The sequence below is a fragment of the Ailuropoda melanoleuca genome, chromosome 2, assembly GCF_002007445.2.
Source record: "Ailuropoda melanoleuca isolate Jingjing chromosome 2, ASM200744v2, whole genome shotgun sequence".
NCBI lineage: Eukaryota > Metazoa > Chordata > Mammalia > Carnivora > Ursidae > Ailuropoda > Ailuropoda melanoleuca.
This window is the reverse complement of record NC_048219.1, coordinates 36,324,454-36,340,804: the sequence shown is the minus strand read 5'-3', so window position 1 is coordinate 36,340,804 and position 16,351 is coordinate 36,324,454. Positions and strand designations below refer to the sequence as shown.

General features: G+C 40.3%; 1 protein-coding gene across 4 annotated transcripts in view; it reads right to left on the bottom strand.

Moving 5' to 3' along the window:
- The window catches only part of USP1 (ubiquitin specific peptidase 1), a 96,660-nt gene that overhangs the window by 31,586 nt on the left and 48,723 nt on the right, over positions 1-16,351 (bottom strand). For 2 of the 4 annotated variants that reach the window (XM_019798017.2, XM_034653601.1), the window contains one exon: positions 13,882-13,963. The exons of 1 other annotated variant lie outside the window; for it this stretch is intronic. The gene's annotated coding sequence lies outside the window, so the exon portion shown is untranslated. Of the gene's footprint in view, positions 1-13,881; positions 13,964-15,959; positions 16,081-16,351 lie in introns of those variants that run through there. One more of the 4 variants, XM_019798015.2, reaches the window with a different exon arrangement.

The following is a 16,351-nucleotide window of genomic DNA, read 5'->3' as shown; positions in this document are numbered from 1 at the left end:
GAAGAGAACGGATAGGATGAGAACTAAAAACATCTGCATAATCAAAATTGTCTCTTATCCCTGGAGGCAAGACAGATACATTTCTATATTGAAAAAGTCACATAAAAGGAATAGTTTTGACATTTTTCCACTTCAGTCTTTTCAGGAAGCTTGAGATAATTTGATCTAAGAATCACAAGCACTGTTGTCAAGCAGTTATATTTATTAGAAATCCCTCACGTTCCTTGTACAGACCTTTTTTTTAAAAAGATTTTATTTATTCAACAGAGATAGAGACAGCCAGCGAGAGAGGGAACACAAGCAGGGGGAGTGGGAGAGGAAGAAGCAGGCTTATAGGGGAGGAGCCTGATGTGGGGCTCGATCCCATAACACTGGGATCACGCCCTGAGCTGAAGGCAGACGCTTAACCACTGTGCCACCCAGGTGCCCCCCTTGTACAGACCTTTTAAACAGACCTAGTACCAGTTTAGTTAACACAAATTTAGCTAGATTTCACATGAAAAAAGCAGAATTCCACAGAAGGAAAAAATATGTATCTGATAGAGTAAAACGAGTTTCAGGAATTTTCAAAAAATTACCCATAATAGATTTACACCCACTATAGTAACTTTTTTACTGCCCCAGACTTCTTTTTCACCCTTTAGCCTGCTTTCCAGATACTTTTTATTATGAACTATTTGAGAGGTATGGAAGAACACACAAGACATAAATACAACTTGCGGTGCATGATAATAAAATGAGCACCCATGAAACCCGCAATCAACTGAAACCAGCTGGATGTCAATAGCTCTGTAGGTTCCCTTGGGCCCCTTCCCCATCCCATCCCATCCTCCAGCCTTCCTCCCTAGGTAATTACTACTTTGTTTTCATTCTTCTCTTATCTTTATAATTCTATCAAATATATATGTGCATTGGGATAAACTATCCCATTATATTTGGTATCAAAGCTTATGTAAATAACAACATTCTACAGCTTGATTGTTATATTTTGCTTTATGTTTGAGGAATTCAACTATGCTGTTGCATGTAGCTGTAGCTGACTCCTTTTTTGCTGTTGTGTAGTATTCTATTGTGTGACTACGCCACAATTTATTTATCCATTCTCCTGCCAATGAGCATTTGAATTATTCCCAGGTTTCTTTCCTGTAACATATATTTATATATATCTTGTAGTAGACATGTGCACATATTTCTCCATGGTATATGTCAACTTTGCCAGCTAATTCCAAGTGGTTTTCCAAAGTGTTTATACTCGTTTACACCCACACAATGTATAAGAATTCCTGGTTCTTTTCATCCTTGCCAACACCTGATATTGTCAAATTTTTAAATTTTATTTTTCCCTAAACCAGAAGATGTAAAACAGTAACTAATGGGGCACCCGGCTGACTCAGCTTGTACTGCATGTGGCTCTTGATTGTGGGGTTGTGCACTTGAGCCCCACGCTGGGTGTAGAGATTAAATAAATAAATAAACTTTTTTAAAAATCTTAAAAAATAAAACAAACAGTAACTTGCTGTGGCTTATATTTGTATTTTCCTAATAATTTATGAAGCTGAAGATCTTTTTATGTGCTAGTTTGTTATTGATATATTTTCTTTAATGACGTTTTTGCCCAAGTCTTATGCTTATTTTTTTTAAAAATTGGGCTGCTTTCTTCCTATTATCATAAGACTTCTTATATTCTAGACACAAGTTTTCATCAGATGTATTTTGCAAATATTTGCCTTCCACGGCTTCCCTTTTTATTTTCATAACAATGTCTTCTGAAAAAAATTTTAAATTTTGATGAATTCCAATTTATCATTCTTTTTCCTTTATGGTCATACTTTTAGTGTTGTATCTAAGAGATTGTTGCCTAACCTAATCAAAAAGATTTTTTTTTTTAAATACATTTGAGAGAGAGAGAGAGACAGAGATAGCACGAGCACGGGGAAGAGAGGGAGAAGCAGGCTCCCCGCTGAGCAGGGAGTCCTACGCAGGCCCTATCCCAGGACCCTGGGATCATGAATGACCTGAGTGGAAGGCAGCCACTTAACCAACTGAGCCACCCAGGCGCCCCCCATCGTTTTCTTAAGGCTGTTCAAACATTGTTTTTTTTATTGCCATCCAGTTGTGCAATAGACATTCAGGGCGCCTACTCCAGATACCTTTTGCAAATGTTATTATGCCTGACAGGTTAATGATGTATCTTTGAACTACATCCAAATACAATGCATTCATCACAGGGATCAGAACAGTGTTCTCATAGGTCAGCAACGAACCAAAGGTGACTTTTCCTGTCCTCTTTAGCCCAAGCCGCATCTCATTGCTGGGGTGAATGGACAGGAGGGGAGAAATGTAAGAAAAGAACAAATGGAGTAAAGCAGGGCAGGAGGAGGGAAGGCTGGAGAAGGAAATTCCACCAGGAGAAAAAAAGGAAACACATGCAATAGCAGTTAAAATGAACACACTGGAGATACGTGTCTCAACATACAAATGTCAAAAATATAATAGTAGGAAAAAAAACTAAATTAAAAAAGTTAAAAACAAAAATATATATTAGACACTGAAAACAAATTGCAGAAACCTACATAGAGTATATTATTTCACTAAAGTTTAAAAGCACACAAAACAATTTGTTTCGGATGGATACGAACATAATACTGAAAGTATAAAAAACTGCACAGGAGTGGTGATCACCCAGTCAAGCTGGTGGCAACTTCCCAGCAGGAGGAAAGAGAGGAAAGACAGGAAAGGAGACTGGGAAGGAGGACAAGGATGGCTTCAGTTGACTCTGGTTCTGCTTTGTATGCTGCATGGGGAATATACATGCATTTGCTATATTATTATTAGACCAAAAAGGCTTTCTTCTGAAATTGTGTAATTTCAGCACTTATAATTTAGTTCTATTTTCTATTTTAAGTTAATTTTTGGATATGGTGTGAGATAATAATTGAGATTATCCAATTTTGTATATAGATAGTCCAGCACCATTTTTTGAAAAGTCCATCATTTCTCTTCTGAATTACTCTGGTACCTTAGTTAAAAATCAGTTAATTACATACATGTGGGTTTATTTACTAACTCTTTATTTTTTGCTTCTAAACTCTATTAATAAATTCTATTAATCTATATGTCTGAAGATACTTACAAATGATATATCTGATAAAGAGTTAATATCCAAAATACATAAAGAACTTATACAACTCAACACCAAAAAACCCAAATAATCCAATTTAAAAATGGGCAAAAGACCTGAATAGACATTTTTCCAAAGAAGACATACAAATGGCCAACAGATACATGAAAAGATGCTCAACATCGCTCATCATCAGGGAGATGCAAATCAAAACCACAACAACATATCACCTCACACTTGTCAGAATGGCTAGTATCAAAAAGACAAGAAATAACAGGCGTTAGCCACGATGCAGAGAAAAAAAGAACGCTTGTACACTGTTGGTGGGAATGTGAACGGATGTAACCACTGTGGAAAACAGTGCGAAGTTTCCTCAAAAAGTTAAAATTAGAAATCTACCATATGATCCAATGATTCCAGTGCTGGGTGTTTACCCAAAGAAAATGAAAACTCTATTTTGAAAAGATATATGCACTCCCTGTGTTTATTGCAGCATTATTTGTAATAGTCAAGATATGGAAGCACCCTAATTGTCCATCAAAAGATGAATGGATAAAGAAAATGTGGCATGTATATATATGTGTGTATATATATACACATATATATATAAATATAAGTAAGTGGGGGTGGGAGGATGGGCAAAACGAGTGAAGGGGGTGGGAGATATATGTTTCCAGTTGTGGAATAAATAAGTCAAGGGGATGAAAGACACAGCATAGGGAATATAGTCAATACTATCATGATAGGACTGTATGGTGACAGATGGTAGCTACACTCGTGATACACATAACATAACCTACAGAGTTGTTGAATCACTCTGTTGTACCCCTGAAACTAACGTAACATTGTATGTCAATTATACTTCAATTAAAAAATATGTATATCTGTCCTTATACCAGTATCACACAATCTTAATTATTGTAGCTTTACAGTGAGTCTTGAAATCAAATAGTGTCAGTCCTCTGGAACTTTGTTCTTCAAAGGTATTTTAACTATTCTAGAATGTTTTGCATTTCCATCTAAATTTGGAATCAAGTTGCTGATTTATAAAAACACAAAAAACAACTTATGAGACTTATCTTTTCACTTTTTATGTTTTGTTTTAATATAGATGTTCCTAATTTTAATAAGGTCTAATTTATCAGTCTTTTTTTTATGGTCTGCTTTTCTGTTTTTTGCTTTTTTTTTTTTTTTAAGACTTATTCACCTTATATAGAGAAAGAGCACAAATGGGAGGGGCAGAAGGAGAAGGAGAAAGGATCCCAACCAGACCCACGCCCAGTGCAGAGCCTGACCCAGGGCTCAGTCTCACGACCATGAGACCATGACGATGAGATCACGACCTAAGCCAAAACCAAGAGTTGGACCCTCAACTGACTGAGCCATCCACTCCTTTTTTTTTTTTAAAGATTTTATTTATTTATTTGACAGAGATAGAGACAGCCAGCGAGAGAGGGAACACAAGCAGAGGGAGTGGGAGAGGAAGAAGCAGGCTTATACCAGAGGAGCCTGATGTGGGGCTCAAACCCATAACGCTGGGATCACGCCCTGAGCCGAAGGCAGACGCTTAACCGCTGTGCCACCCAGGCGCCCCCACTCCTTTTGTTTTTGATCCAATCTAAGCAGTACTTTCTTATCCTGAGGTTAAAATTATTTTTTCCAATATTTTCTTCTGAAAGTTTTTACATTTAACTTTTATTGATTTTTTTGTGTACAATCTAGGGTATGAACCTAATTTTATTTTATTTTTTCCATATGGATAAAGCATTATCCCAGCCCATTTATTAAATAGTCCATCCTTACTCCAGGGATCTATAGTAACCTCTGTCATGTATTTAGTTTACAAATATGAGTCTGTTTATACATTTTCTGATTTATTACCTGTATAATTACTACAGTTTAAAATTAAACCTTGATATCTGGCAGGACAAGCACTTATGTCTTGTTTTGCTTCAAGATGTCTTGTCTATTTTTAGCTTTTACCCTTCCATATAAATTTAAGAATCAGATTGCAAAGTTCCATTAAAAACTGGAGTAGCTTATGTGGGTTCTATTTTTCTCTCCTCTTGAATCTAGGCTGGCCCCATGACCTATTTCGCTCGATAGAATGTAGTAGAAGTGATACATTGCAATTTCTAAGACTGATCTTTAAGAGATTTACAGATTCTTTCTTTGCTGTGTGGAACACTTCCTCAGGCTGAGTCACACTTAAATGGAGCTCAGACAAGCTGTGTGAAGAAATCTATATGTAGTGAGGCAGTGCAGAGTTCTAGTCTTCCAGCCAGCCCTACCAAGGCATCAGACATGTGAGAACACTAGCACTATCTGACATGCAACTTCATGAACCAATGTGGAGCAAAAGAATTATCCACCCAAGCTTTGGTCACATTCTTGACCCTCAGAATTGTGAACAAGTAAAATGGTTGTAGTTTTAAGGCAGTATGTTCTGGGGTGGTTTTTATACAGCAGATAAAGGCCTAAAGAGCAGTAATGTGGCCAAATAGTTGGCAAACCTGTTATCTGTAGTATGTGAAAGATAGAAAATATACCTAATAAACTTGCCTTAACTTTACCTTCCATGTCTCTTAATTTCTTTATATTTCTTCGTATGAATTTAACCTCCAATTTATAGTCTACATAATTTCTTCAGTTCTATCTTCCATTTAACCAATTCTCTGTTTAGCTGCATCTAGTCTATTTACCCTAGCAATGAATTTTTCATTTCCTTTGTGATGTTTGTAATTTCTTAAAGTTATATATCTGTATATCTATATACATAGCGCCTGGGTGGCTCAGTCAGTTAAACATCTGCCTTCAGCTCAGGTCACAATCTCAGGGTCCTGGGATCAAGTCCCACATTGGGCTCCCAGCTCAGCGGGGAGTCTGCTTCTCCCTCTCCCTCTGTGCCTCCCCCCTGCTTGTGTGCACTCTCTCTCTCTCATGCTTGCTCTCTCAAATAAATATTAAAAAAAGATATACATAGATAGATCGATAGATATAGATATTTGTATCTATATCTATCTATAATGCTTTAATCTGTCTGTATATTTCTTTTTTTCTCCTTATTACATTTTAAACTTCATCTTTCACTTATTTAAACATATAAAGTATTGCTATTTAAAAATTTTTTATCCAGTAATTCTAATATCTGAAATCTTTCTCAGTCTGGTTCTATTTATTTTAATCTTTTCTGGTTGACCCTTGCTTATGATGGCTTTTTCTTTGTGTGGGATTTTTAATTTTTCATCTTTTAAGGTTATAAGTTCACATTTGTTGCAACTGTATCTTAGGAATATTTTGAGGTATGGGTTGAGGGTTCTTGTGGCAGGTAGAATAATGATCTCCAAAAGATGCTGATGTCCTATTGCCTGAAACCTATGAATATATTGTCTTACATAGAAAAAGGGATTTCGCAGACATGATTAAGTTTAACTTCCTTGAAATGAAAAAATTATTCTGGATTGCCCAGTGGACCCCATATCATCACATGAGTCCTTAAACCTGGAGAATTTTCCCCAACTGTAGTGAGAGGAGATATGACTACAGAAGAGTCAGAGAGATGGAAAGTTGCTGGCTTTGAAGACAGAAGAAGGGGGCTATGAACCACAGAATATGGTTAGCCCTTAGAAGGTGGAAAAGGCAAGGAATTGGATTCTTCCCTAGAACCTCCAGACACTCCCACTGAGGCCCATGTTGGACTTCTGACCTATGAACTGTAAAATAATAAATCTGTGTTGTTTTAAGCCACTGTATTTTTGGTAATTTGTTACAGCAGCCATAGAAAACTAATCCACTCTTTTCCCCAAGGAGGATTTCTTCAATTTCTTGCTTATGCCCAGAGGCATTCCAGACCTGGGTCCATCTTAATGATTTGGGAGGTGGAGAGGTTTGCAGTTTTTAAGACCTTCAGAATAAATGCAGATTCAGGCCAAAATCATGTGAGAGCTGGTCAATCACTAAATTTCTCACGGGAGACTTTCTTTTTTTTAAACTTTTCTCCAAACCCAAGCCAAAACAATGTTCCTTATTCTCTACCTTTGTGGAGAAGATTCCCCCCACCCAGCTTCCTTCAATAGCCTTTCCCGTGTCCCAGATTTACTTAGAGTGGTCTCTGCTGTCTCCCTTCCCTGTGTGGGCCTGAGGTCTTATTCCCTGGTTCCTCTGTGCAGTGGCACTGCTGCCCATGGCTCACGTACGCCTCAGGATATCTGAAGGCTTCCGCAGTCACCTCCCTCACTGATTTCATCTTTCCTTTCCCTAGTTTTATGCTCCCTCCCAGGCCTTAAACTTCCATTTTATTCCTGACTTCATTAGTTTTCCCCTTCTTTTTTTTTTTAAGATTTTATTTATTTATTTGACAGAGAGAGACACAGCGAGGGAGGGAACATCAGCAGGGGGAGTGGGAGAGGGAGAAGCAGGCTTCCTGCGGAGCAAGGAGCCCGATGTAGGGCTCGATTCCAGGACCCTGGGATCCTGACCTGAGCTGAATGCAGACACTCAACGACTGAGCCACCCAGGCGCCCCTTTCCCCTTCCTTCTTGCAGCTCATCTAATCATGTAAAAGAGACTAAGAAACTGTGTGCATTTGTATCTTGTTGAGTAATTTTAGATGCTATCCAGCCAAAGAATTTCAGGATCTCTAGTCTTCCATGTTGCCAAAATGGTCACATGTATCTTCTGAATCTGTCCCTTTCTCTCCAACTCTATGGCCTCAGTTCAGGCTACATTCTCGAATTGCACACCTTCCTGCAAAAGCTTCTCTTATTTACTCTTCCCACTCTGATTTATCCTTTCCTTGCCATTAGACTTGTCTTTTTAACACAGTATGTGTGAATAGTAATGTCCTAACTCCCATGTATGGTACGTGAGTCCCCTCCCATGAAGTGAGTTTTTCCCTGTTTCTCCAGTCTCGCCCTATTCCCACCCTATACTTCAAACACACCAAGCTATAGGCAGTTTCCTCAATGGACTATATTCGCTCACAAATCTGTCTTTTCTGTACTAATTCCTTTGCTCAGATTCTCTTCCTTGGCTTCCTTATTCCGATCCCATCTCTACCTGTTGTTAACCTTGAAAACTCCTTAACTTCAACAGCTAGTTCAATCTTCTCCTTGATGAGCCCTTCTGTAGCCTTTCCCTCCCCTGGGCACAATTTGCTTCGCCTTGATTGGCTGCTATGTTGCAGGCCCTGTGCTGGCCCGGGGTTCCAAAGTAAGTAAGACCATGTTTCATCCTCATGCCATCCTTCTGTTACCATCATAAATTGTAGTTAGTCTTATTACGGCACTTTACACTGAGTTCTTTGTAGGCATAGGTATCTGGGTCTCTTGATGTTTATATTTCCATTCCAAATTACCAAATTTTATTCTAGTTTTATACAAAGAGAGGGGGATAACTTGTTTAAATATCTGCCTCCTTCACTAGGCCATGGGCTCTTTTACAAAATGAATCCTGTATGACTTATCTTTTGTACACGGTAGGCACTTTGTAAGTAAATGGACAAATGCATTAGTTCCCACCAGTTCTGACACTGTCATTCAAATGTCACTTCTGGAGAAGCTCACACAGAATGAACTGCCACCTTCTCTCTATTCTGGTTTTACTTCCTATAGACTTTCATTTTAACCTTTAACACTTGATAATATTTTTATATTGTTGCTCTCCATGGTGATAATTTTTTAAAACTCTGTATCCCCTGTGTCTCGGGCCTGGCATAAAGAAAGTGATTGATGAAGGGGGATTTGAAGTTTTTTGTTCTAGCTCAAAAATGGAAGCTTATCAAGCTAGTCTTAGAAATGCCGATTGCTGAAATCAAAGTTAAAATTTGAATTTTAAAACTTAAAGCTTAGTTGAAAGATAAAACTTTCTAGTTAAAAGGGGGTCTATTTGGCCAGTTAATGAATTAACTAGTTAAAAGTAAAAGGGAGCTTCTCAAGCTCTAAGTTTTTAACTAGCTAACTGAAATAAGTCTCACCTAAGTTTCACCCACCTGAAGGATCTCTGGAACAAGGCATGTCTTTAAGCCCAATCAAGACATTAGGACTGAGAATGCCTTTAAGTTTCTCCACAGTAGGTGGCGCTCACTTCATAGTGTTGACTGGTCTTTAAGCCTGTTGGTTTTCCAAAAGACTCTGACTTGGGGATGGCAAAGCATGGTCCCCTGCATTCATTATGTATGCTTAGGACAGAGTATGTAATTGCTTTGAGGATTAAAAAATAAGTATTGTATTAAAAAATAAGTACTGTTAATATTTTATCCAGCTTGATTAGTACTTGGAACACTTTAGCAAGTTTCTTTGGATGAGTGGCTTAATCAATAATCTGCCTAAAAGAGGGGAAGGGAAGAGTGGTAATTCAGTAGGATATGAAGTCATTTATTTATTTTTTTAATTACTTATTTATTTAAGTAATCTCTACACCTAACGTGGGGCTCAAACACACGACCCCGAGATCAGGAGTCACATGCTCTCCGGACTGAGCCAGCCGGGTGCCCAAGGACATGAAGTCATTTAACAGAGCACTTGAAAGTTAGGAATCAGAGTTGCAGTTCTACAAACTGGAGACATTAATACTACTTCACTCTATTTTTAAAGCTAGTGTTTGGGGCCCCTGGGTGGCTCAGTTGGTTAAACGTCTGCCTTTGGCTTAGGTCATGATCCCAGGGTCCTGGGATCAAGTCCGGCATGGGGCTCCTTGGTCAGCGGAGAGCCTGCTTCTCCCTCTCTGCCTGCCACTCTCCCTGCTTGTGCTCACGCTCTCTCTCTTTCTCTCTGTCAAACAAATAAATAAAATCTTAAAAAAAAAAAAAGCTAATGTTTGTTGAGTGCTTACTATGTACCAGGCACTAGATTTAACCCTTCGTGTGGATTATGTATTTAATCACCACAATCCTATGAGGCAGGAGCTTATCAGTTAAAAACTGATTTCTTCCTCAAAACCCTACACCCCCTCTAGGTGCGGCCCTTGCCTATCCTTCCCAAACTCCTTGTTAATACTTACTGTCCCTGTGTCCTCAGTGTCTCAGTTAGTTCTACTCCCTTCAATGCGGCTTCCACCCACTTCACTCCATCAAAACAGTTTTCTCTAAGATAATTAGCAGCCTCCATGTTTTCTTCCTACGCTGACCTTCCTTATACACTCTTCCCTTGACTCTGATGGGCCCATGACACACAGATCTTCAGCAAGCGAGGACAGGGGGATTATGAATGCAGCTATGCTGGGGCGCCTGGGCGGCTCAGTCAGTTAAGCATCTGCCTTCCGCTCAGGTCATGATCCCAGGGTCCTGGGATCAAAGCCCCGGGTGGGGCTCCCTGATTGGTGGGGAGTCTGCTTCTCCTTCTCCCTCTCCTTCTGCCCCTCCCTCTCCCTGTGCTCCCCTGTGAGCACTCTCTCTCAAATAAATAAATAAATAAAATGTAAAAAAATAATGAATGCAGGGACGCCTGGGTGGCTTAGTTGGTTAAGTGTCTGCCTTCAGCTGGGGTCAGGACACCTGAGTCCTGGGATTGAGCCTGCTTCTCCCTCTCACTCTGCTTGTGCTCACACTGTCAAATAAATATGTAAAATCTTTAAAAAAAAATGAATGCAGCTATGTTACGGAGGGAAAGGGAAAGTCAGAGTGATCCTTAGTTCCTTTTCTTTCAGTCCTTCCTCGCTCATCAGTAAGGTGAGGGTAAAGAGTGTTGGAAGAATGTGTGTGTATAGTGAAGCAAAAATAAAGCCAGTTAAACTAGTTTTGTGCAGCATTTCCACTGTTTTGGTAAGAACAAAATACATATTCATGTATGAGCTTTGAAATATGAATTGGGTAATTTCAGTGACTCCACACAGGAGTTAAAAGTTCTTAAATTTGCATTTAAAACTGCCATGGCACAATATAAGATGAAGGTAAAATTCATGCTGATAATTTAAAATTTTAATATTCCTTTACTTAGAACGATATTAAATAACAAATTAAAAGCACCATGGCAAGTTGAGAGAGGGACCTCGGAATAAAAAACATTACACGTTTAGTATCTTTAACAGCACATTATTCTTACTTTTTGAACAAGGGACCTTGCATTTTTATTTTGTACCAGCCCTGCAAATTACCTAGCTGGCCCCGTTCACAGCCCTGACTTAGGAGTGCTAAAATGTAGCTCTGATTTCTACAACTCAGTGTGATTTCTGACTCTGAACCTCTATTCTGCTTGATGCAAAAACTGATTGCTCCCATTCAGAGAAATTTAGTTTGATTCAGTAATTTCTTTGTCACCCTAGGTTCAGAATTCAGTTTTGGGTTCTATTCAACCCAGAACAGCATCCCTTGTCCCCCTCGGCTGGCACGTAAGCATAGAGGGAAGGGAGTATCTGGCTTGTTGCCATCCTTGGCCAGCACCTGCTGCTGATGTCAGTCCTCAGTCTCCTCATTCTTGATCGGCCTCTTTATCCACCGCATTTGAGAAGCACATGCATGAGATAATGACAACTTAATTGGAGCTCTTTTCTAAGTTCCTGATTTATTTCACTCATTTAATATGCACGATAATCCTACTAGGTCGGAGCCATTATTATATCCATTTTACAGGTGAGAAACCAAGCAAAGAGAGCTTAGGCAAATTGCCCAAGGTCACACAGCTAGGAAGTAGCAAACACACGCACTCCAGAACCTACTGTCTTAGTTACACACTGGACTCCCTCTCTCAACCTCGTGCTCCCCAAAGGCCCTACTTGGTCATAATAAATGTGTTTTGTTTTTGTTTTTTACTAATAGAGTGTTAAATGTGATTTAAAATTTTTTTAATTTAATTTTTGACATTTATAAGAGAGATCGGCCTATCATTTTATTTTCTGATTTGAGTATCATAGTACACTAGTCTCATAAAATGAGTTGGGTGGCTTTCCCTCTTTTTCTAGTCTGTGAAAAAATTTATAAGAGCTTTTTTTCCCCCTATGACATTTTAGAAGAGCTTGTCAGTTAAGCTGTCTGGGCTGGTGGCTTTTTGAGTGTGGAGAGACATATTTAACCAGCAACCAGCAGCAGACATTGTGTCCTAGACTTGAGGCTCATGCAGGGAGCGCTGACTGGCATCTGACCCCTCCTGTCAAAGGTGCAGAGTACAGGTGGTAGAGGTGATAGCAGGGAAGTTTCTTCTAGAACCATCCCCTGATGTGGTTAGGTATGTCCTGGTTGTACGGGCTCTGAACACTTCTCTGCTGGCAAGGTGGTATACAAGCCTACCTCCAGGACCTCCTGTGGAATCAAGGAGCTACCTAGTATCTTATTAGTCCTTTTCTGCTCAAATTAACTTGGGTAGATTCTGTCGTCTGCAATAAGAATAAACTTTAGGACATAATACATGGTCACCTTTTGGATATTTATACTCTATTTATTTAGTACTAGTTTCTACTCCACTTGAGCACTCATGTCTGAAAGGAGTACGTTAAAATGTAACATGCACAATATTGAAGGAAAAGAAGAAATTTGGAGGACACTGCCCAAACTCAAGACATAGTATAGATATACTATACTCAAGTATACTGTAGACATACTATAATGTCAGTGCCGTATTGACCAAAAAAAAAAAGACCGATCAACACAACAGAATAGAGAGCCCAGAAACAGACCCACATAAATATAGTCAACTAATCTTTGACAAAAGAGCGAAGGCAAAACAATGGAGCAAAGACAGACTTTCTTTTTTTAAAGACTCAATTTATTTGTCAGAGAGAGAGAGAGCACAAGCAGGTGGAGTGGCAGGCAGAGGGAGAAGCAGGCTCCCCGCTGAGCAGACAGCTGGACATGGCGCTCGATCCCAAGACCCTGGGATCATGACCTGAGCTGAAGGCAGATGCTTAACCGACTGAGCCACCAAGGTGTCCCAAGATAGACTTTTTAAAAAATATGTCTTTATTAAGTAATCTTTACACCCAACACGGGGCTTGAACTCACAATCCCAAGATCAAGAGTCGCATGCTCCTCTGACTGAGCCAGCCAGGCACCCTGCAAAGATAGACTTTTCAACAAATGGTAAACAAGTGGACATCCACATGCAAAACAAAACGAAAAAAACCCAAAAGAATCTAGATTCAGACGTTTCTTATACTCTTCACAAGACTTAAAATGGACCAGAGACCTCAATGTAAAACATAAAACTATAAAACTCCTAGAAGATAATATAGGAGAAAATTTAGATGACCTCGGGTTTGGTGATGACTTTTTCAATGCAATGTCAAAGATACAATCCATGAAAGAAAGAATTGATCATCTGGACTTCATTAAAATTAAAACTTTTTTTCTCTGTAAAAGAATGAAAAGACAGCCATGGGCGAGGAGAAAATCTTTGCAAAAAACACACCTGATAAAGGACTGTTACCCAAAATATACAAAGAACTTTTAAAACTCCACAATAAAAACACAAACAACTTGATTTAAAAAAAAAAATGAGCCAGGGGCACCTGGGTGGCACAGTGGTTAATCGTCTGCCTTCGGCTCAGGGCGTGATCCCAGCGTTGTGGGATCGAGCCCCACATCAGGCTCCTCTGCTGGAAGCCTGCTTCTTCCTCTCCCACTCCCGCTGCTTGTGTTCCCTCTCTCACTGGCTGTCTCCATCTCTGTCGAATAAATAAATAAAATCTTAAAAAAAAAATGAGCCAAAGACCTCAACAGACACCTAACCCAGGAGATATACAAATGACAAGTCAACATAAGAAAATATGCTCCACATCACATGTCATTAAGGTAATGCAAATTAAAACAACAATGGGATATCTCTACATACCTGTTACAAGGCTGGAGTCCAGAACACTGGGAACACCAAAATGCTGGTGAGGATGTGCAGTAACAGGAACTCCCGCTCATTGCTGGTAGGAATGCACAATGATATACTCACTTTAGAAGACAGTTTGGTGGTTTTTACAAACGTACTCCTATCATACAATCCAGTGGCCATGCTCCTTAGTGTTTACCAAAAGGAGCTGAAAATTTATGTCCACCCCAAAACCTGCACACAATTGCCAAAACTTGGAAGCAACCAAAGATGACCTTCACTAGGTGAATGAATAAACTGTGGCACATTCAGTCAGTGGAAAATTATTCATCATTAAAAAGAAAGGAGCTATCATGCCATGAAAAGATATCAAGCAAACTTAAGTGTATATTACAAAGTGAAAGAAACCAATCTGAAAATGCTACACGCTACACGATTCTAACTATATTTTGGAAAAAGCAGAACTATGGAAACAGCAAAAAGATCAGTGGTTGTCAGGGGTTAGAGAAGAGTGAAAGATGAACAGGTGGAGTACAAAGGATTTTTAGGGCAGTGAAACTACCCTGTATGATACTATAACGGTGGGTACATGCCATTATACATTAGTCCAAACCCACAGAATGTACAACACCAAGAATGAACCCGAATGTACACTATGGACTCTGGGTGATAATCGTGTGTCAGTATAGGTTCATTGGTTGGAAAAAATGCAAAAAATGAGCCAGTTTGGCAGGGGATGTTGATAATGGGGCCGGCTGTGCATGTGTGGGGGCAGAGGATGTATGGGAAATCTGTATATCTTCCAGTTTTTCTGTGAACTTAAAACTGCCCTTAAAAATGAAGCCTATTTAAATATATATACATATTTATATAAGACACTATGTGATAAAGTGCATTTAAGTACACGATTTGGGGGAGAGGAGGACTGTTCCTTTTATTAGTTTAGGTACTGCTCTTCTTTCTCACTACTTATTACTTTCAGCCCCAAATTCTATTTTATTTAATGAAATTTTGCTATATTGGCTTATTTTTTATTACTATTAGAATTAGGTTCACCTGCAAAGAACTGAGAACCAAAATAGCAGTAGCCTAAGTGAGAGAGGCGATCTTCCACCCCTCGGTAGGAAGTCCTGAGATAGGCAGCCCAGGGCTGACACGGTGGCCCTGTTGCACACGTCCTTGGGGACCTGGGTGTTCCAGCCTCGCTACTCAGCCGTCCACAGGGCACGGCTCTCTGGCTCAGGGTCCTCCCCGGCTGCACTAGAAGCCTGCTCAGCACGATCTAAGCAGGAGCGCTCCCTCTGGCAGTGAGATCATCCCCCTGACAGGTCAGACCTCGCTGCGCTCAAGATCGTGTCCGGGCCCTTCGTCACCTCAGTTGTACACGGCAGCTCTCCCTCTGATATCTCAACCCACAACCGCTCAACTGCACTCATTCCGTCCATCCCTGACGTGGTCAGTTCTGCTCCCCGTGCTCTCCCCGAGCTCACAACTGCGCCATCTTCTCTCGATCCCAACCCTCCCTTCCCCCACCTCCGCCCCTACTACCGTCCCATTTCTTCACTCACTCTTGCATCAAAATCCTTCAGAACGTAGTCATTTCTCACCGTCCCCATTCCCCTCACCTTCCATTCTCCCCCAAACCCACTCCATTCAGGCTTTGTCCCAGGTCGCCACGGAGACCTCTTGCACTCTCTTAAATCCGGGGTGGATTCCCGGTCTTACCTGCTGGTAGATCCGCCTCTGGGGCGGGAAGCAGCAGAGCCATCCCCCAAGGGGCCAGCACAGGGGAGTCTGCTGACCTCCACACACACGTCAGTGCTCATCCGCCAGACCCATTTTGTTCTACTGACATCAAGTCTTAACAGCGAATTCTTAGAAGCTACGTGGTGGGGCCTGTGTTTCTTTTCTTTTTTAATTTTTTTTATTATATTATGTTAGTCACCATACAGTACATCCCTGGTTTTTGATGTAAAGTTCGATGCTTCATTAGTTGCGTATAACACCCAGTGCACCATGCAATACGTGCCTTCCTTACTACCCATCACCCACAGGGCTGCGTGTATGGATACCGTCACTGGTGAACTCACCTGTTGTTCTCTCTGTAGAAAATGCGCACAAGGACCTCATGACCTCAGCGGCGAGCATTCCAGGGAAGCCCAGCCTTTCGGAGGCTCCTACTCCAGCCCAGCCTATGGAATCAAGGCTAAGCTGGGGGCGGAAGCAGGGGAGATGGGAAGGAAAGAGGAATTATTTTCACCAATCTGTCTCACAGACAGCACAAAGTTTAAGAGGGCTCGACACTTTCAAATCCTGTGCATTTGGAATTTGCAATAATCTGAGCATGAGAACTGTGAGCTTCTCTTTGCGGGCTCTGCTCTTTAAAAGCATTAATCACAGCTTCTTAATCCAGTGGACAATGCTGCTATGAACATTGGGGTGCATATGGCCCTTCTCTTCACTACATCTGTATCTTTGGGGT